A 24,263-nucleotide genomic window follows, 5' to 3' on the forward strand; every position below is an offset into this window, starting at 1 on the left:
TTTGTTCCATTTTGTTGTGCAAGTTTGATATTTTTGGTTCCAAACTTATCAGTACTGTGGACACAGGACAGTTGGGCAAATGTTCAATGATCTTTGCTTGTTTATCAGATGATGTGGTGCAATGGGAAATGCCCAGTTGACAGTATCTCTTCATTCGAGCGGCGATCCCCTAAACGACCAGAGAAATTTGTCTCTGCAGTCCTCAGCAGGTAAGTTCATGTGATAGTTAGTAGTTACAAAGTGAACAACATCGACACTGTTTTAGTAGTTCTTGGTAGTTACTTGGAGTATGAAGACGAGGCCCATCGGAAATCCTGGGGGCATATTTTTTATTTTCAGTTGGGTACTATCAACCATCAAAAAATCTTTAACAAGCACACAAAAAACGTCATCGAGCATTTTAATTGAGGGGACAGAACATATAGTAGCAATCATTTCTATAGTATTACTATTACTACATGCTTTCTGTAGTTATATACTGTATGTTTTCTATAGTATAATATATCAGCAAAATTAGGGGGGGGACTTTGCTATGGCCATGAAGATAACAAAGAGTACACTATGGTCAGACACAAGAATCAATATTACAGAGGTCTGTTACAATCACTAGATTCGGCCACATACATTGAATTAGTTATATTTCTTTCTCTGGTTTATCCAAAATAGATTGATTTAGCTATAGTGAGTTTTTTCCCCACAAACTGAATGGCTAATTTTAATATTGGTATAATATTTCAAGAATGCATATGTATATTTTAATATTGGAATAATATTTCAAGAATGCATATGTAGCTCCTAATTAATATTTTTTGTCATGGATTTCAAAAAGCCAACCCATTAAAGCAGAATATAAAAAAAAATGTTTTGCTTATCTTTGTACACCTTTAAGTAACAGTTTTTAAAATATGTGTGCAGTAAAGCAATGGAAATCATATTATCAAAATTAATGTCTTTTTGACGAAAATTAGGATTCTTTTATTACTCAATAACACTCTTAAGGTGGAATATCCCTCTGATAAGAGAGATAACTCTTCTAATAAGAGAGATAACTTTCTTCAGACATTTTGTCATGAAATTCAGTGAGTTGTCATATCAGAGTTTACAAGTTTTATTCATAAGGACAATTTTATAGTCAACTCAATCAAACCTATTCTATGGTACTAGTGTTGATATCTAGTTTCTATTGCTAGTATACTGATTAATTATTTATAATAGTTTACTTAAAACATTTATACTCAGTTCCTTTAAACAGTGTAAATTGAAAAATCTCTATCTCTTAAAGTATAATTCTTTTAATTGTACATAAATTTCAGATGCAGTATTGTTTATAGACATTTAATTAATAAATTAATAATTATAAAAACATCATTTTTATAATTACCTCATATTTCTAATTCAATTGTGAGATAAAAAATGATTAAACTTTCTATTGACCATATCAAATTTTCTTCACATCAAGGTTTGACATATTAACGCGGTATTCATTTCTGAAAAAGTAAGCAACGCTCTTACTTCAAACTATTTTCCATTTGAATTTGATGCTATAGTTGTTGCTGAAAATCAATGTCTGGATTTTAAAAAAAGAGCCGTGAAATTTGGAGCAGAGGGATATTGCCCCTTAAGGACATACGCAATGTACCTAACCTACTGATAACTTTTCAAGATATTCTAAATTCAAACTTATATTACCATTACATGTTCATGGACAAAAAATCAACATGTGTTACCAGGGGTATTAAAAAGATATCAAATTATGAAACTTTTTGCATTATTTAAAGAAAAATGTACAAAAATTACAGAACATAAATTCAAGATTTTTTTTCATCAAAATTTGTTTTTGAAGCAGTGTACAAAGCAATATATAGACATTAAAAGTATTGCACACAGGTCCTTCATTTAGTGGAACTCTTCAACTCGAGGGAAGAACCCAATAAAGTTCAAACTACGTTGCGTATGACCTTAAATGCGAAAATTAAAGAACTTTTCCAGAAGGGTCCATCCTATACGTATATACTTAAAAAATAATCCAAACTAGATCATAATTTGTCAATGACAAATGAAAAACAAGCGTTCAAAGAGTATTGCATAAGCAATACATGTCCCCTACCGGGTTCGCCTTTTTCTTCAGGATGTCATTTTATAATATGCAAAAGTCATGTCCAAGGTAAAACTGAAAGATTTTCAAGTTGTAAATGCCTTAAAACTAATAAAATAATCCACATTAAGACAAAAATTCAACTCATTTCTCCACCGTCCTTTCTTCGCTTCATATTTTTGTCGACAATCGGAAGTTAGTGCAGTTCGAACCCGATCTTAATTTAGCGATTATGAAAAATATTCAAAATGCCATAATTCTGTCAAAAATCAATGAAGCAAAATAATATTCAAACTTGATCTGTAACTCATTAAGATACACTCACATACCAAAATTCAGCTCAATATCTGCAAGCGTTTAGAAAAAAAGTTTGGAAAACCAAGTGGGACAGACTGACGGGGACAGACAGATGGACAGACGGACACAGAGGAAACCTATGTTCCCCGGTGTTTTCACCGGTAGGGGATTAATAACATCTTTCTTTAAGCTGCATTGAATATATAAGAAAGGGGAGCCTTGTATATTTTTAGCTCACCTCAACAAAGTTGGGGGAGCTTATATAATACCCTCTGTGTTGGTGTTGGGTTAAGGTTAAGTTTTTGTGTGAGCAGTCAAAGTTTTTCAATTTTTAAGTTAATGTTTTTACAGGTTATCATTTTTGGTGCATGTCCTTTATTGATTAGACAGTCCCACAGCAGTCCCAGAGCGGTCCCAGCAGTGCAGCAGTGGAAGATTTCCAATGTTGCGAAGGTCATTTACATGTATGAGCAGTACCCGCATAGATTTGAAACAATTTGAAATAATATTTATTGAAGGAATAAAGCTTACACACCAACATAAATGAATTACTTGTGTGTTTCATTGTACAGAAAATTAAAATTGAATTAATTAAGTTTCAGATCATTATACATCATGGCCGATTTCCACACTGCATTTTCAGAAAAAAGGAATTGTTTTAAAATTTAAAAATTATTGTTTTATTTGTAAATTGACGAATCCTAAGATTATGTTCAACATTAATTAATCTTGAAAGAAATTTATACACATTTCATTTATCTTCTTTATGCATTACATTTGTTAATGTTTTTGGAGCAGGTTATCATTTTTGGTGCAGTTTTGGGTGTAGGTCTCATTTCTGAGTAATTATAAGCCTTATGTTGACCAAACTTGCACAGATGATACATCTAAGGATGTACACTACCAGACTTGCTTCGGATGCTGAATCTGACCTACATTTTCCAGTTGAGTGAAAAGGTTAATGTTTTTGGTGTAGGTCTTATCTCCAAGTACCGTTACTGTAAGCCCTATGTTGACCAAACTTGCATGTATGATACATCTAAGAATGCACATTACCAGACTTGCTTCGATGCTGAATCTGACCCATATTTTCCAGTTGAGTGAACAGGTTAATTGTTTTGGTGCAGGTTTCATTTCCAAGATACTATGAGCTCTATAATGACCAAACTTGCATGGTTGGTACATCTTAGGATGCATACTACTAGACTCGGATGCTGAATGTGACCTACATTTTCCGGTTGAGTGAACAAGTTAATGTTTTTGGTGCAGGTTTCATCTCCAAGTAACTATAAGCCCTATGTTGACCAAACTTGCATGGATGATACATCTATGGATGTGTATTACCAGGCCTGCTTCGGATGCTGAATGTGACCTACATTTTCCGGTTGATTGAACAGGTTAAAGTTTTTGGTGCAGGTTTCATTTCCAAGATACTATAAGCCTTATAATGACCAAACTTGCATGGATGATACATCTAAGGTTGCATTCTACCAGGCTTGCTTCGAATGCTGAATCTGACCTACATTTTTGTGGATGAGTGAAGAGGTTAAATTTTCATGCAAGTTTCATTTCTAAGTAACTTTTAGCCCTATGTTGTTCAAACTTGCATGAATGATTCATCTTAGGATGCACACTTATGCATAATTTGCTTCAGATGCTGAATTCAACATACATCTTTCAGATAAGGCGTAACAAAAAATTATGTTTGTTTACGGTTACCCGACCGACCCTAATTTTAATCGCCGACCCAAAAATTTTTTTCGTCGTAAAAATCCGGAAGTTACTGGCCGGTCGGTTTAACTTTTACATTCATCTTTGAAATCGAAATTGAAAGTACAGATACAAAACCAGTGAGTTCAATTTCAACACCAACGGGTTCGTTGCAATTTGCTTACCATTGCATGGCAGTTGCAGGGGAGTGCAACTAGCATCGCCTGATGCCTGGTGCTACCGTTTTTTGAGGTAGTAAAAATTATTAAAATTATGCATATAATACATGAGGAATACAAACGGATTTTCACTCATTGTTTTGCTCTTTAATTTCCAACTGATGAAAATTTTCCAGGGAGCATGCTCCAACTGTTCTTAAATTACTTTAACCTTATCCATTTTTAAGTACTACCTGACTTATTTACTTCAAAAAACGATCGTTTTCTCCTAATCCGAATTTCTTCCATTCCTCTGTTAATGGTAATTACATGCAGATATCTCTTTTAATTACTTACGGTCCCCAATCAACTAATAGCTAAGTGTTATGTGGTTAAACTTTAATATATATCAATTGTATTTAATGGTTTGAAATGAAAATAAAATGAATTTGCTTCATTTTAGATAAGCTACACTAGTACAATATGTTCAGAAAAGAAAAGATAATATATTAATTTCCTAAAATTTTTAAACTTCAACTTTAAAAGGGATGGCTTAGGACCCTGACTTTCTCAACAATGATTGATTGATTGTATTTTGTTTAGCGTCCCTCTCGAGAATTTTTCACTCATATGGAGACGTCACCGTATGCCGGTGAAGGGCTTCAAATTTTGACCTTTACTCGGCACTCAGGGCCATTGAGCAGTGAGGGATCTTTATCGTGCCAGCGCCTGCCGCTGACACGGGGCCTCGGTTTTTAAGGTCTCATCCGAAGGACCCGCAACTTTCACTTCAAAGTGCCGAGCGCATGTCGAAGGAACAGTTGCTACCCATTTTAACGACTAGGTCGGTCGCGGCCGAGATGCGAACTCACGACCTCCCGGTCACGGAGCGAGCGCTCTACCGACTGAGCTACTGTGAACGGTTTCTCAACAATGAATTTTTTTTTTACAATATTTGTTTTTACATTTTTTTGCCCCTATATTTGGACTGCTCACTTTTAACTTCGGGCTAGTAACTTTATTGCTGTTTAGTGTTACAAGCCTGTGGGCTAGTACTTGATTTTTTTAATTGCACACTCCTGAGTTGTAATGCAGTTGGCAAGAAACCACACATATTACAAGCCAAACAAAAGTAAGGTACCATACAATGGTAAAACTGTTTTGTAATTCAACCAATTCATGTAAATTTGAGTATAAAAAAATTTAATAAAATAAAAAAAAATTCCTACCTACCGACCCTATTTTATTTCAGCATGTAACAGTAAACAAAGATATTTTTTTGTTTGGCCTAATGTACCAGGTAAAAGTTATGGGTGCAGGTCTATTACCAAGAAACTATTAGGCTTATATAAACCAAACTTGCCCAAATGATGCATCAAGGGATGAAAACTCTCAAACTTACTTCAGATGCTGGATTTTATTCACATTTTTGTGATGAAGAACTAGTTTGAAGTTTTTATATAGGTCTATTTATAAGTATCAGATTTAAAATTACATAAATTAATTTCCAATTTTGAATGTACACTTTTTGTTGGGTAATTGTGTGACTTTGTCTTACTTAAAGACAACATTCGTTGAGGTGAGCTCTGTAATCTCTGATTACCTATGTTTATTACTTTTCTTTGGATCCTTCATTCCAATGGTAAAAAGTGGGTATATCTTATCAGCAAGAGTATAATTTCGTTATGGCATAAAACTCAAAATCTTAATTAAGAAAGGATTTTTGAAAAGAAACTGACTAGTCTTGCTTGGTTAAAGAAGATTCTTAATTATTCAAATCAAGGTCCAAATTTTGTCCTTTCAAGAGGAGAATACAAAAAGAAATGGGGGAAAAGGTGTGAAGTAATCAAGAATCATGCACTGGGCAATTTAAGATGAAATGGAAGCTTCATGGGAAATTAAGTGATCAAGAAATTCAAAATGTTTAAAGTCATGAACCCCTGGGGATAGGTTGGGGTCACAATGGGGGATCAAATTTTTGTAATTAAAGATTTTGGGAAAACTTAAAAAATTTTAGAACCAACGTACCTCACAGAAATCAGCAAATTTTTGAAAGCTTCCTGAGGTATTATAGATTCTAAATTGTTCAAATCATACGTTGATCCAGAGGTAGGGTAGGACTATAATAGGGGATAATAGTATTACATGGTACCATAAAAGAAAAAAAAACCTTACCAAAGTAAATTTAAATGTTTGCAGCAATTTTGTTGCTATAATACGTCAACATTGCAGCAACACCAGTGTTTTAATTAGTTTTTAATAGTAGCTATATATTAACCGCCTGTAGGAGAATTAAATTTTGCTGACTATGAATTAAATTTTCATCATTAGGATTTTGCCGGTGCTGATACGTGAAATCCTTAGATTTTATTGCAACTATTTCCATGATTTAGAGAAGCTTCCCTTGAGTGCGCTTTTTTTTTCAAGGAAGTTTGAATAGATTGATGATGTCAGGTAATGGTGTCGCGGACAACAAATATTTGAGTGAATTCGTGGAGAAACCTGCCTCTGCTGTAACATGAGTTTGAGATCACATACATTTAGAGGCATAAAGAATGGTCCCTTCCAAAATAAAATTTGTTTGTGTTTTAAAATTTTTTATTGAAAATTGATTGTGCGGCAGCCTCAATATTAAGTGAGGGTTCCCCGATGAAACAACAGTAAATATCTATATCTAGGCCAATATAATTTTGAGACTTTAATTAAGAAAAAATGTATCAATTCTTACAGAATTTCCACAAACTGAAAATCGCAAATGTTACACTAAGACGAAATAATTACAAATAAAAGTCTTAATTAATATTTTAATCGTGACTCAGACATAGAAATCTTACAGAGTACCAGGTTAAAGTTTTTGGAGCAGGTCCATTCCTCAGGAACTATAAGCCCTATTTGGACCAAACTTGCATGGATGATGCATCTAGGGATGGACACTACCAGACTTGCTTTGGATGCTGGATCTGACATACATTTTCATTCCCAAGTAACTATAAGCCCTACCTGAACCAAACTTGCTTGGATGATGTATCTAGGGATGGACACTACCAGAATAGTTTCAGATGCTGGATCTGACCTACATTTTCATTCCCAAGTAACTAAGAGCTCTATTTGGACCAAACTTGCATGGATGATGTATCTAGGGAAGGACACTATCAGACTTGCTTCGGATGCTGGATCTGACCTACATTTTCATTCCCAAGTAACTATAAGCCCTACCTGAACCAAACTTGCTTGGATGATGTACCTAGGGATGGACACTACCAGACTAGTTTCAGATGCTGGATCTGACCTACATTTTTCATTCCCAAGTAATTGTAAGCCCTTCCTGAATCAAACTTGCATGGATGATGTGTCTTTGGATGGACACTACCAGGCTTGCTTCGGATGCTGGATCTGACCTACATTTTCATTCCCAAGTAACTATAAGCCCTAGCTAAACCAAACTTGCATGGATGATGCATCTTAGGATGGACACTATCAGACTTGCTTGGGATGCTGGATCTGACCTATGTTTTCCATACAATAGACCAGGTTAAAGTTTTGGGAACAGATCAATCCGAATGAACTTGAAGTCTTTGATATCTGCAGTTTTAACAGTTATGAATATTTGTTTACACAATACATGTTTTTCACACTAAACGCATAGAAATGTGTATATGCCATGTAGAGGGTTAAGCACAACTTGCAAGAATATTGTTGTTGGGATGAATACTTAATATTAAGAAAATATGATGTAGGATTTGCATTAATTAAACTGATAACATTTGTCAAGGTGAGCTTCGTAATCTTTGATTACCTATGTTTTAGTCATAACCGAATAGTAAAGGTAGAACTTTTTAATTTTATTTGTGATTTTGTGCACTTGTAAGAACTTGAAGTATGATTTTTTTAGCTCACCTCAACGAAGTTTGGTGGAGCTTAATTATGTGATACCCCGGCCCCGGCATCCGTGTCCCAGTTTAAGGTTTTTGGAGCTCTTTTCTTTGCAAGTAGTTCTATGCCCTATATTGATCATACATGCATGGAACATGCTTCTAGTGTGTTTTATTGTACGAAATGAGATTTCAGATATGCTGTAATTTCAGCAAAGGAATGACCAGGCTAATGTTTTTGGAGCAGGTTAACTTTTTTGGTGCAATTTTTGGTGAAATTTTAAGTCTTATTTCCAAGTAACTATAACCCCCATGATGACCAAACTTGAATGGATGATACACCCAAGGATGCATACAACCAGACTTGCTTAGGGTGCGGGATCTGACCTATATTTTCGAGATGAATGAAACAGGTAAAAATTTTTGGTACAGTTCTCATTTCATAGTACCTATGAGCCCTATGATGACCAAACTTGCATGGATGATACATCTAAGGATGCACGCTTCCAGACTTGCTTTGGATGCTGGATCTGACCTGTATTTTCTGGATGAATGAACAGGTTAATGTTTTTGGTGCAGTTCTCATTTCCAAGTAACTGTGAGCCCTATGATGACCAAACTTGCATGAATGATAGATCTAGGGATGCATACAACAGACTATTACTTTCTTCGGATGCTGGATCTGACCTACATTTTCCGTATGAATGAACAGGTTAATGTTTTTAGTGCAGTTCTCATTTCCAAGTATAACTATAAACCCTTTGATGACCAGTAGACTTGTCGAAATTTTTTAACTGCTCTCGGACATTTGATCTGTTCAAGTTGAATGTTCTTTCGGACCAGTCAATATTTTGTCAGACCAGATACATGTACCTTAAATTGATGGTGAGAAAGACGTGAATAACAGCACCAAAATGCCCTATATAAATTTCAGTAGCCTTTAGTCTAACATGTTTACTTTCGAGGGAAAGAGAGTCTTTAACATTAAGACAGAATGACATGAACTCTGACTTTGCCAACGACGCTGGAATGGATTTCTTTGTTCTCTCTTTGCAGAGACTTCATCGTTGGAGATGTCATTACAAGGACTTGGAGGAGGCTGGGCATATTGGATTGGAACAGCATGCCAACAACGCTGGACCGGAGGTATTGCTAAGTTGTTAAGGAATAGCAGAGGTGAGTTGGTTTCATTATCATTTTTGCACTCTTACTAATTTGTACTAACATTTCCCTTCCCTCCCCCATCTCAACACATATTTTGTAGTAGTTCTTTCTTTCTGTTTTTTTTTTTTTGTTCTGTTGTTTTTTCTTTGTCTAATCTTCTCTGTTCTCTCTTTGCCGGGATATCATCATTGGAAATGTGCAGTTGGAGGCGGCTCTTCATCGTTGGAGGACTCAGAGGAGGCTGGGCATATCGGATTGGAACAGCATGCCAACAACGCTGGAGTAGAGGTATTGCTTAGTTGTTAAGGAAAAGCAAAGGTGAGTTGGTTTCATTATCATTTGTGCACTCTTACTAATTTGTACTAACATTTCCTTCCCCTCCCCCTCTCTTAACACATATTTTGTAGTAGTTCTTTCTGTCTCTTTTTTGTTTTGTTGTTTTTTTCTTTGTCTAATCTTCTCTGTTTTCTCTTTGCCGGGATATCATCGTTGGAAATGATGCAGTTGGAGGCGGCGGGCTTTTCATCGTTGGAGGACTGGGAGGAGGCTGGGCATATTGGAACAGCATGCCAACAACGCTGGAGTAGAGGTATTGCTTAGTTGTTAAGGAAAAGCAGAGGTGAGTTGGTTTCATTATCATTTTTGCACTCTTATTAATTAGTACTAACAGTTTCCTTCCCTCCCCCACTCTCAACACATATTTTGAAGTAGTTCTTTCTGTCTCTTTTTTGTTTTGTTGTTTTTTTCTTTGTCTAATCTTCTCTGTTTTCTCTTTGCCGGGATATCATCGTTGGAAATGTGCAGTTGGAGGCGGCTCTTCATCGTTGGAGGACTGGGAGGAGGCTGGGCATATTGGAACAGCATGCCAACAACGCTGGAGTAGAGGTATTGCTTAGTTGTTAAGGAAAAGCAAAGGTGAGTTGGTTTCATTATCATTTGTGCACTCTTACTAATTAGTACTAACATTTCCTTCCCCTCCCCCACTCTTAACACATATTTTGTAGTAGTTCTTTCTGTCTCTTTTTTGTTTTGTTGTTTTTTTCTTTGTCTAATCTTCTCTGTCTTCTCTTTGCCGGGATATCATCGTTGGAAATGATGCAGTTGGAGGTGGCGGGCTCTTCATCGTTGGAGGACTGGGAGGAGGCTGGGCATATTGGAACAGCATGCCAACAACGCTGGAGTAGAGGTATTGCTTAGTTGTTAAGGAAAAGCAAAGGTGAGTTGGTTTCATTATCATTTGTGCACTCTTACTAATTAGTACTAACATTTCCCTTCCCTCCCCCACTATCAACACATATTTTGTAGTAGTTCTTTGTTTTATTGTTCTGTTGTTTTTTCTTTGTCTAATCTTCTCTGTTTTCTCTTTGCCGGGATATCATCGTTGGAAATGTGCAGTTGGAGGCGGCTCTTCATCGTTGGAGGACTGGGAGGAGGCTGGGCATATTGGAACAGCATGCCAACAACGCTGGAGTAGAGGTATTGCTTAGTTGTTAAGGAAATGCAAAGGTGAGTTGGTTTCATTATCATTTGTGCACTCTTACTAATTTGTACTAACATTTCCCTTCCCTCCCCCACTCTCAACACATTTTTTGTAGTAGTTGTTTCTTTCTGTTTTTTGTTCTGTTGTTTTTTATTCTTTGTCTAATCTTCTCTGTTTTTTCTTTGCCGGGATATCATCGTTGGAAATGATGCAGTTGGAGGCGGCGGGCTTTTCATCGTTGGAGGACTGGGAGGAGGTTGGGCATATTGGAACAGCATGCCAACAACGCTGGAGTAGAGGTATTGCTTAGTTGTTAAGGAAAAGCAAAGGTGAGTTGGTTTCATTATCATTTGTGCACTCTTACTAATTAGTACTAACAGTTTCCTTCCCTCCCCCACTCTCAACACATATTTTGTAGTAGTTCTTTCTGTCTCTTTTTTGTTTTGTTGTTTTTTTCTTTGTCTAATCTTCTCTGTTTTCTCTTTGCCGGGATATCATCGTTGGAAATGATGCAGTTGGAGGCGGCGGGCTTTTCATCGTTGGAGGACTGGGAGGAGGCTGGGCATATTGGAACAGCATGCCAACAACGCTGGAGTAGAGGTATTGCTTAGTTGTTAAGGAAAAGCAAAGGTGAGTTGGTTTCATTATCATTTGTGCACTCTTACTAATTAGTACTAACAGTTTCCTTCCCTCCCCCACTCTCAACACATATTTTGTAGTAGTTCTTTCTGTCTCTTTTTTGTTTTGTTGTTTTTTTCTTTGTCTAATCTTCCGTGTTTTCTCTTTGCCGGGATATCATCGTTGGAAATGATGCAGTTGGAGGCAGCGGGCTCTTCATCGTTGGAGGACTGGGAGGAGGCTGGGCATATTGGAACAGCATGCCAACAACGCTGGAGTAGAGGTATTGCTTAGTTGTTAAGGAAAAGCAAAGGTGAGTTGGTTTCATTATCATTTGTGCACTCTAACTAATTAGTACTAACAGTTTCCTTCCCTCCCCCACTCTCAACACATATTTTGTAGTAGTTCTTTCTGTCTCTTTTTTGTTTTGTTGTTTTTTTCTTTGTCTAATCTTCTCTGTTTTCTCTTTGCCGGGATATCATCGTTGGAAATGATGCAGTTGGAGGCGGCAGGCTTTTCATCGTTGGAGGACTGGGAGGAGGCTGGGCATATTGGAACAGCATGCCAACAACGCTGGAGTAGAGGTATTGCTTAGTTGTTAAGGAAATGCAAAGGTGAGTTGGTTTCATTATCATTTGTGCACTCTTACTAATTTGTACTAACATTTCCCTTCCCTCCCCCACTCTCAACACATTTTTTGTAGTAGTTGTTTCTTTCTGTTTTTTGTTCTGTTGTTTTTTCTTTGTCTAATCTTCTCTGTTTTTTCTTTGCCGGGATATCATCGTTGGAAATGATGCAGTTGGAGGCGGCGGGCTTTTCATCGTTGGAGGACTGGGAGGAGGTTGGGCATATTGGAACAGCATGCCAACAACGCTGGAGTAGAGGTATTGCTTAGTTGTTAAGGAAATGCAAAGGTGAGTTGGTTTCATTATCATTTGTGCACTCTTACTAATTTGTACTAACATTTCTCTTCCCTCCCCCACTCTCAACACATTTTTTGTAGTAGTTGTTTCTTTCTGTTTTTTGTTCTGTTGTTTTTTCTTTGTCTAATCTTCTCTGTTCTCTCTTTGCCGGGATATCATCGTTGGAAATGATGCAGTTGGAGGCGGCGGGCTTTTCATCGTTGGAGGACTGGGAGGAGGTTGGGCATATTGGAACAGCATGCCAACAACGCTGGAGTAGAGGTATTGCTTAGTTGTTAAGGAAATGCAAAGGTGAGTTGGTTTCATTATCATTTGTGCACTCTTACTAATTTGTACTAACATTTCTCTTCCCTCCCCCACTCTCAACACATTTTTTGTAGTAGTTGTTTCTTTCTGTTTTTTGTTCTGTTGTTTTTTCTTTGTCTAATCTTCTCTGTTCTCTCTTTGCCGGGATATCATCGTTGGAAATGATGCAGTTGGAGGCGGCGGGCTTTTCATCGTTGGAGGAGGCTGGGCATATTGGAACAGCATGCCAACAACGCTGGACTGGAGGGTTTTTTTGTATTATTTTGATGTTAGGTCTCTTTGTTATTTCAGTTCTTACTTTTTGATTTCTATTTTGTTTCCTTTGTTAGTATTTCTTGTTATTTGATCATTAGGTTTTTATAATTATTATTTGTTTATTGAGTTGTTATAGTTTTTTGTTTATGAGGGTTGTAGAAGTTGTTAATTTTCATGTTTAATTTGTTATTTGTTACATTATGTTTTCAAGGTTTTTATTAGTTGACATTGTTATGACTTTCAGTTATTTATTATTGAGGCAGTCATGAATTTTACTTGTAAGGAGCTCAAGTTATTTGCTTTTGTTGTGATTTTTAAGTATTTGTTATTGTTATGAGTGTTAGTTAGTTGTTATTGTTATGAGTTTTATCTAGTTGTTATAAGTTTAGTTATTTTTTATAGTTATGAGTTTTAGTTATTTGCTTTAGTTGAGATTTTTAGTTATTTGTTATGATAGTTATGAATTTATGTTAATTATTATTGTTCTGAGTTTTATTTGTTATTGCATTTATTCCAAGGAATATGTCTAATGTTCATTGTTGTGTTGTGCATTAGTATCAACATTAGACATGTTGGATAATGAGGAAACAGTGTGTTTCACCCAAAAACATCCATCTTATTGAGGGCCTTAATACAGTAAAACTTGGTTTTAAAGAAGTCGCTGGAACCTAGCTATGATATAAATATTTCGCTATATGCATTATTTGTTATATTCTTGAAATGATTTCACAAAATTTTTATAGCTAGGGATTCATGATAATTTCACTATATCTGTGAATTCACAATATCTGTGTTTGTACCAAACAAGTTTTACTGAATCTATTATTTTAGCTCTATTTTAAAATTTTGTTAGTATTTTATAGTTGGACACTGTTCACTAAAGATGAAGAGAAATAAGCCAAATTCTAAACCATCATCGATAAGGTAAGATAGAAAATATTGAATTGATAATAATTGAAAAATACAGTTAAACTCGGTTAAAACGAAGTCATCAGAACTATAAAATCACTATCCATAATTCGTTATTTCCAAATATGGAATTCATTAAATTTATAAAGCTGGGAGATCCAAGATAACTTCACTATAACCGTGATTTGGCAACATCCGTGTTCCTACTAAACGAGTTTTGCTGTATATAGAAAACTGAAATGAAGTATTGTTGTTAGACAATTAGCTTTATAATATTCCATTTCAAATCCATAATATATACAGCCAAGTTTCATAGTCATCATCCTTATAACAACAGAGATCTTTCTCAGGTTGTCATTTTATTTTTTCAATGAAAAATTCTATAAATCTTTATTAAATTGTCACCTTTATTACCATAAATCTGGAAATTTTTGCTGTAGATAAATTTTTGGCAAATTTGCGAGTTCAATGCATTCGCAAAATTATTTTTCGTAAAAATAATTTTACAATAAGAAATGTAAACAAAGATGTGGTCATTCGCTAAATTTTGAAACGTAAAAATTAACAGCATTTTGACCCAGGTTCGCAAAATAAAATTGACGTAAAAATTTCCAGATTTAAGGTATGCGTTCATTTTAAACAAATTAAAGACAACAAATTTAAGAAACAGAATAAAAGTTATGTAAATCTAAGAAATTAAGGAAATGAAATCTTAGTTGAAAGGGACTGACTAGGGTATTTTGGTGTAAAATGCATGCAGTGAAAAAAGCTGTTGATATTTTTAGCAGATGCACCCTACTCTCCTTGGTGGAAACAGAAGATGCACTCCACTGGCCTTGATGGAAACAGCAGATGTATCCTACTGACCATGTTGGAGACAGCAAATGGACCCAACAAGACATGATGGAAACAGTAGATGCACTCCTCGGACTTGATGGATACAGAAGATGGACCCAACAGGTGGATACAACTGGAGGAGACTTGCCTGATGATGTTGACCTTCCAAACAAGACATATCAAAGGAGATAATTGACACTGATCAGGTACATGTATATGAGAAAATCATGATTAAAGATCATTTAATTAACCATGTCAAATTTACTAGCTGACTTATTCTTTTTAGCCTGGCTTCTTTTTAGCTCCACTGGTCAGAGACGAAAAAGTTTGCAATTGTAAACAAGCTAGGGCATGACATGGTTGAAACAGCTGGAGGAGGCAGGGCCAATGGATGCTAATCTTCCAAGATGTTGAAACAGCAGATGACTTCAACAAGACCTGTGTAACAGCAGCTGCACCCAACTGGACACTGATAGAAACAACTGGATGATGCATAGCCAGTATTTGCTGATCTTCCAAGATGTGGAAACAGCAAATGCACCCAACAGTACATGGTGAAAACAGCAGATGAACCTAAAAGGACCTGATAGAAACAACTGGAGGATGAATAGCCAAATGATGCTGATATGAAATTTATCAGGTATGTGACATTATCATAATCTAAGATCATTTTATTAACAAAGTCAAATTAACTAGCTGGCTAAAATTTTAGCTGATCTTGTTTCTTAAAATCAGCAATACCTAACTTTTGTTATGATGTTCAGCTAGATAAACCAATACTTTACACCAATATTGAATGTTTGCTTAATAATATAAAACATATACACAACTTTTTTCCCGCAATTACGTCACAGTAGCTGAGCGTTGCCATTACTAGTCACATGACGCATCCGCCATACAACCGTGAATGCCTTAGTACTACACGATTATTGAAATTAAATTGAAAACCTCATATATATATTTTTTAAATTGCCAATCTTATCTAAAAACAAAGAAAGTTTTTTTTACTAATTCATTTATGATTTATTATATATTTATCACAAGATAGCTTGTCCACGGTGTTGCACTCCGGCCCCCCTTGAACTTTCTGAATTATACGGATATAAACGGAATCCAATTCAGTTTTTCTCACCTGGGAAACTTAGATTCTATATGTACTGCATGTAAATGCAACAGGGCTTGTGGTCGAGGATTCTATTCAATGGTTAAAATAAATGTAAAAATACATTGGTTAGTAAATTATTGACAATTGAAATACCTCAGTTATCTCTTGAATTTCACCTCTAACCATGCAATAGGGTCATTTGGTTTCTAGTGTTCAAATTATGCTGTGAATTTGATACGTACATATATTTCGGGGTATAGGGAAATTATGATATAAATACATGTACTGATGTTTATTTTTTATTTTTAGAAGTCTCACATGTTATGTAAATTTTATAAAACTTCTTTTAAAAGACAGAAATAAAGCGCAAACAAAATGTTATTTTCTCGTTATCTTCATCATTAATAAAGGCCTAATTGTAAAAATAAATAAACCACATATCAAGAATGTAAAACAATTATGAAACATATACTGATAATTTTTTATGTAAAAAAAATATTGTACATGTAGAAAAACATTGTCAGCACCGCTCAAGATTTTTTTTATGATTATTTTTTTCGCAAATAAAAAGAAAATGTACTTTGGCATGATGATGCATGGTTACATGCACACTTTGAAAATGTTTTTTTTAAATAATTTAAAAAGTTAAAATGAAATCAATCTCAAATACTTTTTTGGAGGGTTTGTTTCATTAATTTTGTCATGCAGAACTACGTATCTGATGCTTAATTTGACTACAGTGGACCCTCATTTATCCGGACGCTTTGGTTCCCAGTCAATTTGTCCGGACATGTGATATCTGAATCACCAGTTAAACAAGACAGAATAACATTTAAAAATTTCATTCCAATATAAAAACCATGGATATTGAAGCATCCGGATATCTGGCGTCCGGATATCTGAAGGTCCACTGTATTTGCTATGATCCTTTTAAAACTTACAGTTTAGGAATTGGATATAATTATTAATATTTAACCATCTGATCTTATGTATACTGAAAAAATCAGACAGTAGCTCTATGCATATGAATATAATACCCAGGCACATGTGTGTTAGATCTAACCTCACAACATATTCAGTTTAACTTTTCAAGTCTGATGACAATACATTTTACTATTCAAAGTTATGTAAGAAAACCTTCTTTTCTTTAAAATCAAACTTTAGTGCCAACTAAGTCGAATGTTGCATATAAAATGTGAAAATCTGGGTATACAATTTATTAGGAGCCATTTTAATTTTAAAATGATCGTTGATGAAAGAATGAAGAATGCCGCTTTTAAAATAATTATAACTGTCCAATGATTTGTTATTTTTTTTATATATATCTTCTGTGTCGTAATCTAATGTATACTTAAATAAAATAAGAAAACACATATATACTGGCTATACCAAAGTCCCTTGCCCTATAATTCCCCTCCCCCATTTCTAACGCAAAAACTAATGCATCCGCGCTTGTGACTGTATGTGTGGTTTGACGTCCTTTAGTTTAGTGACGAAATCATCTGATAACAGTTAAGTATCATGTTTCGATGGTCTTCGATTATTATTCAAATTCTATGCAAAAACAAAATCTCAACAAGAATATCATAAATGTTTATTACACTTTGCTAGTGCGTTGAAAAATTACATTCATTCACATGTTTACTGAAATGGTTGCTACAGAGATTGTTAATGCAGCGTCATGGACGCAATGGTGGCTGTTCTCTGCGACGCTTTTCGGGATGAAATTTAACTAAGGGACATAACTGAAAAAAGTTTTGTATATGTTAAACAACTGTTGAGACAACATAACAATTGTTCAAAAAGTTGAAGAGGATTTTCCTTAAAAAAAACTTCAGTGATGTATTTTCTCCATTTATTTTCTTCTGACTCTTACTGCAGCTGCATGCAGCCAACAGAACCTTGTGGAAACTGCTGGAGTGTAGACAAGCTTGATGAACCTCTTTTAAGATGGGAAAACAGCAAATACTTCTAAAAGGACTTAATGAAATAAATCTCGAGGAGGCAAGGCCATTATGAATCTTGAGGCAAACTTGATGGACAATGATTTTCCAATATGTATAAACACCTGGGCTACACCAAAATGGAATTGGCAGAAAGAAGGGAAAACATCAAAAACTTCCAAAAAGACTTAGTGAAATAAATCTTGAGCAGACAAGGCCATTATGAATCTTGAGGCAAACTTGATGGACAGTGATTTTCCAATATGTGAAAACACCTGGGCTACACCAAAAAGGAATTGGCGGAAAGAAGGGAAAACATCAAATACTTCCAAAAAGACTTAGTGAAATAAATCTTGAGCAGACAAGGCCATTATGAATCTTGAGGCAAACTTGATGGACAATGATTTTCCAATATGTGAAAACACCTGGGCTACACCAAAAAGGAATTGGCGGAAAGAAGGGAAAACATCAAATACTTCCAAAACGACTTAGTGAAATAAATCTTGAGCAGACAAGGCCATTATGAATCTTGAGGCAGACTTGATGGACAGTGATTTTCCAATATGTGAAAACACCAGCTACACCCAAAAGGAATTGGTGGAAACAATAAACACAGACAAGCTTGATGGACAATGATCTTCAAAATGTAGATGTTCCCAACAAGACTTGGTGGAAACACCTGGAGGACAATTTATTTCTGATGGATGTAGACTTTTCCACCCAGACATACCATAGTGGATAACTGATACTGATCAGGTATATGACATTTTCATATTCCAAATCATCTTATTGTTTATATTAAGCAAGGTCTAGTTAACTAGTAGACCAAATTTTTAGTCCAGGACTCTTTTGTAGTTGGCAATATATATAGCTGGATTTTGTAATGGTGTTCAGCCATATATGCTAACTCTTAATTCATACCAATAAATTAATACCCGAGAATGATACATCTGATATAATTTATGTGTGAAATTCTACTTAGATTTCACATTTTTGTTGTTGTTGCATGGGACAGTGGTATTTAAGAGCATCTGCTACAGAGTAGCATAGTAAGGAGTTGATATCCTACCATTGTGGGTTCGAATCCCACTGTGGGACAAGAAGACCGGTTTTTCACTGAGATTGTATAAACAGTGATGCCATGCTGCAGTAGGTGCAAAAAAAAATCCCTCACTGCTCAATAGCCTAAATACCAAGTAAAGGTCTACATTTGTATCCCTCCCCTGAAAAATGTTGCAGTGCTATTTATGAGTAAAAATTTCTCAAGAGGGACTGTCTGCTTGTGAAAAATTTATTCTCATGTATATTTGTATTACCAATGTTTATAAACAACAGAAACCATATAGCTAGCGAAAATGTTGTTTCATTAATTAATACCAAATAGCTAAGTCACTTTACAAAAATTAAGGTGTTGTGAAAATAGCTAAGTCACTTTACAAATTAAGGTGTTGTGAAAATATGGTGATCTAAAGTACCGTATTGATTTCTACTTTATTCTACCTTTAGAGCTCAGGTGAGCAATGTGGTTTCTTCTTAATTTTTTTTATTCAAACCTGACAATTACCTCTTGCCTTGTTCATTTACAGAAAATCAAAGAAACTTTTAGAAGGAACATCCTTGAGATCATTTGTGTGGATGAAGAAGCAGGACTTAATTAATGCAGGATTAATCCACATCTTCAAAGCACTGATGTAAATCCATTTTATTAACAATGTTTTTTTCAAAGACTTTTTTAAAAATATAAATTTTTGTAAAGGGTGTCCGAATATGTCAGGGTATGGGGTCGCCCATTCGGACACGTGGGTTCTCTACGGGTACTCCGTCTTCCTCCCACACTGACCCCCTGCTTTTCTTTTTCTTCTTCATTAGCTAATTATATTCATATTGTTAAGATGAAGTAGTTGAAGGCTAGTTGTAAGTAGGTTTTTACGATACCCTGGGGCATTACTGGCTGGAACTTAAGTTCCTTCGCCGCCACGGTTGCCAGGCTGGCCCGGGGAGGAGAAGCTGAAAGGGACTAGTTGGAGGCTGCTTTGTCTTTAATTATCTTTTTATTTTTATGCCAATGAGATAACAGTTTGTTATTGTAATTGTTTTGATGAAGTTAAATATGTTCCAGATGTAATGATTGTTAAATATGACATAAGTATTCATAGAATGTGTAAATTCTGTCAGCTGTTGTAGAAAGAATAATTTGTAAAGTCACCTTTTCTTTATTATAGTTTATTGTGAAATTGAATCCCTCAATAAGTCAATATTCTGCTGTGACTAGATATTCAGAAAGAAATATATATAATATTGTATTTGAAAGTGTAATATAGTGATTTGTCTCTAAATGTTAAATTGTGATATATTTTAATGCAGTTGTGAATTGTTGATGTGTCAAATTGTGAATTTTAGTATGGAATTTTGAATTGTAAATGTAAAATTATTTTAATCTCATTGGCAAGTTTTGTGCTGAAAAAAAAAGAAAAAAGAATGAAAGAAAAAAAAACAAGCAAAAAAAAAAAAAGAAAGAAAAAAGAAAAAAAACAAGCAAAAAAAAAAAAAAAAAAAAAAAGGAAAAATATATATATAAGTGAAAAAAAAAATAAAAGAGAAAAAAAAAAAACAAAACAAAAAACAAAAAAAAAAAAACAACAGAAAAAATGAGATAGAAAGAAAATAACTGAAAAAAGGCACAAAACTTTTAATGCTGCCTGCTTGAATTAACAATTAATTGTTATTTCAAGCAGAAGGTTCCAAGCCCTTAAAAGCAGAGGAGAAGTTTTGGTGTTTATGAAATGCATTACTGAATGTGCGTGCTATGGAGTGCTAATTTAATGAACACTCAAATGATCAAAATTTTAAAAATCATTGTAAAATATCAGTTCATATGATATGTACAATGCATCAGTTATCTTATCAAACAATTTCTAGCAAATGGTATCTTCAATAATCTAGCAGTGTTTTGCTGAAATGAATGCAAAATCATTATTTTCATATGCAACTTGATTTGTTATAAAATTAAAAAAAAAATTTGTTACTATACAAATCTATACGAAAAAAAGTCTAACATTTTTAGCTCATCGGAGCCAAAGGCTCAAGTGAGCTTTTAATTTCTGATCAAAATGTGTCCGTCGTTGTCGTCATCGTCGTTGTCGTAAGCTTTTCACATTTTCATCTTCTTCTCAAGAACCATTGGACCAATTTCAACCAAACTTGCTACAAAGTATCCTTGGGTAAAAGTTTTACATAAGAATATATAGGAAAAATCTTTAAAAAATTCCTTTCAAGAACCATTGGGACAGGAAAGATGAAACTGGCATGTTAAATCATCCTCAGATAGTGTACATTCAAGTTTGTTCAAATCATGGCCCCCGGGGGTAGGGCGGGGCCACAATGGCCGATCAAAATTTTACATAGGAATTTAGAGGGAAATCTTGAAAAATATTTCTTAAGATCAATAGGGACAGGAAAGATGACACTCAAATTTTGTCATCCTCAGGTAGTGTACATTCAAATTTGTTCAAATCATGACCCCCCGGGGATAGGGTGGGGCCACAATGACTGATCAAAGTTTTACATAGGAATATAGAGGGAAATCTTTAAAAAATTTCTTCACAAGTACTGCAAAGCCATGATTAGTGATATTTTTATGGAAGCATCTTCAGATACTGTAGATTCTTGTTTGTTCAAATCATAACCCCTTAGGGATAGGGTGGGGCCACAATAGGGGATCCAAGTGTTACAGTAAAATATATTTTTAAAAATCTTTTTCTAAAGAATAGCAAAGCCATATTAGTGATATTTATATGGAAGCATCCTCAGGTAATATAGAATTAAATTTGTTCACATCATAACCTCCAAGGGTAGGGAAAGGTCTCAATGGTGGTTCAGAGTTTTACAAAGGAAAATAAAGGGAAAAATCTCAATAACATAAAAGCTATGTTAGCTAGGTCACATTGACATGTAAGCATCGTCATGTATTGAAGATTTAAATTTGTTCAAATCATGGATACCCTTTGGGGTAGGGAGGGAAATGATGGAGAGTCAAATTCAAATTATTTCAAAGTAATACTAGTATATACAAACAGATTGTTAAAGAAATCTATAAAAATCTTTTTTCTCAAGAACTTTCTTGTTCAAAGTTATATATGCAGTATTGATATGGAAGCATTCTCAAGTAGTATAATAGAATTCAATCCCCCTCCCCCTCCCCCACCCCACCCCCTCAGTCAACTTTTCAATTCTGATCTGTTTTGTGAGTTTCCAAACTGATGTGCTCAGGTGAGCGATGTGGACCTCTTGTTTTTCTTAGTCATGTATTATGACATAAATTGCGTCATTTACCTCAAATCTTGAAAATTTCTAAATTTTAATCCGTTTTTTAATGCATAACATCCAACCTCTGATCTAAAATTTTCAACTATATAATGAAAGAACTGTTTTGGAAAACTCTGATCTATGAAACAATTTTTAGATCGTGGGGTGGGCTCATATTTTAATCAATAGTTGAAGATGCTCAAACTCACCCATTTTCATAAAAATTCAAGAACATTGAAGTTTCACATAGCCTGAGTATCAAAACTTGGGTTCTCAGAAGAATTTTTTTAAATATGAAATGAAAGGATCTGATATTAAGTCTCTACATTATGTTGATGTTGGAAATAGGATGTAAGATCAGTTAATTGGTATATTAAAGGGCCATTTTATGGAGTTGATGAAACTACCGCTCTTTGATCTTTTCTGAGTCATTTTAACAGTTTCTTCCAAAGTTAAAAATACGATGAAAATGGCAGGCGTCTGCCAGAAAGGTACTCCTTTGTCCAGATAACTATTGCTGTTTTCATGCTAGAAACTTTCTTTTCCCAGACTAATTGTGCATGTACATATATCAGAGATGTGCATATAGCTTAGATTTGAGATCAAGATACCAGCTTTCAAACATGGTCATTTTTTGGTCACCTGAGCTAAAGCTCATTGTCCATCCGTCTAAACTTTTAACACCTTCAACTTCATTTCAATCACCACTGGGACAATGGCAATTTTAACCAAATGTGATATAAAGCATTCTTTATAAAGGCTCAAGTGAGCTTTTCTGATCAAAATTTGTCCGTTGTCTGTCACCTTTGTCGTTGTTGTTGTTGGAGTCATGAAATTTTCACATTTTCATCTTCTTCTCCAGAACTACTGGGCCAATTTCAAACAAACTTGGCGTTATTCAAGGGGATATGAGTCAGAAATTGTAAAAAATTTGGTGGTATGTCTCAAGAACCACTGTGCTAGGAAAAGTGATACTTATAGAGAAGCATCCTCAGGTAGTCTAGATTTAAGTTTCTTCAAATCATGACCCCTGGGGGTAGGGCGGGGCCACAATGGTCGATCAAAGTTTTACATAGAAATATATAGGGAAATTCTTTAAATACCAGTATCTTCTTTTCAAGAATAGCAAAGGCATGAATGATCATATTTATATGGAAGCATCCTCAGGTAGTGTAGATTCAGGTTTGTTCAAATCATAACCCCCGCAATAGGGCGGAGCCACAGTGGCCAATCAAAGTATTACATAGAAATATATAGGAAAATGCTTTAAAAATCTACTCAAGAACCACTGTGCCAGGAAAGATGAAACTTATAGGGAAGCATCCTCAGATAGTGTAGATTCAAGATTCAATAGGAATGATCATATTTATATGTAAGCTTCCTCAGGTAGTGTAGATCCCATTATGGTATCCAAGTTTTACATAAAATTTAAAGAAAAAATCTTTTAAAATCTTCAAAAATGGCAAAGCTATGATAGTCATATTAATATGGAAGCATATTCTTAGGTAGTGTTGATTTAAATTTTGCTTAAGTCATGACACCAGGGGGTAGGGCAGGGTTACAATGTAAGTTAAATGTAAATGACAATAAAGAAGTCACAGGTAGTCAAAGAAATATGCAAGCATCCTTAGTTAGTGAAGATGCAAGGTCAGGAAAAAAAATGTTTCTAAGTTCATTGTCACGTCATAATTGTCTCTTAGCTATACGAGCGGAGTATATGAACAAATTGTAGCAGCTGCTCTCCCCCGGCAAGTGTTAGCGTCTCCATCTGAGTGAAAAATTCTCGAGAGGGAACTACCAACAGAACTTGAATATACTAGAAAATTTGAATTAAGGGGGGACCAATGTCTTTCATGACTACTTGCTCTTAATTTTAAGGTATTTAAAACAATACCTTTATATGCTTATACACAGGAGCACGTGCAAAAAGTGTGAAATGCTAAAAATAGATATCTTCAGATATTATTGTTCTACCTCAAATATGTGCTAAAAAGAATCAAAAATGTCAAATCACATTCAAAATCAACATGTATTTAAATTATTTGACTTGTATCTTTAAAATGAAGTTAAAATCTTTATAATTCATCTCGCATGAAAAATTATAATGGCACACAAAGTAAGTATTACCCCATTTTTCTTGTCGTATTTTTGCAATTCCGACATGCTTAAAAGATAATATCTTAAAAAGTCTTTGTGTGAAAATTTTGTAATTCATATTTTTTGAAAGAAATGAATTATCTCTTTATTTTCATTAAGAAAAAGTATACCTTTATGATAAAATAAAGA

At 34.7% G+C, this 24,263-nt stretch overlaps 1 long non-coding RNA gene across 2 annotated transcripts; it reads left to right on the plus strand.

The window, feature by feature from the left end:
• The first annotated feature begins 13,229 nt into the window (after positions 1-13,229).
• Positions 13,230-20,365, plus strand: LOC134251231 (uncharacterized). Of its 2 annotated transcripts, none has more exons than XR_009988691.1 (5): positions 13,230-13,802; positions 14,576-14,830; positions 14,927-15,264; positions 17,611-18,428; positions 19,259-20,365. It is a non-coding gene; the product is annotated as an uncharacterized LOC134251231 (long non-coding RNA). The 2 variants fall into 2 exon arrangements; XR_009988690.1 differs by having other exon boundaries at positions 13,231-13,802; positions 14,573-14,830.
• The last annotated feature ends 3,898 nt before the right edge of the window (positions 20,366-24,263 follow it).

The sequence above is a fragment of the Saccostrea cucullata genome, unplaced genomic scaffold (assembly GCF_032062105.1).
Source record: "Saccostrea cucullata isolate Sc308-1 unplaced genomic scaffold, CSIRO_AGI_Scuc_v1 ctg1690, whole genome shotgun sequence".
In the NCBI taxonomy this organism is placed as follows: Eukaryota; Metazoa; Mollusca; class Bivalvia; order Ostreida; family Ostreidae; genus Saccostrea; species Saccostrea cuccullata.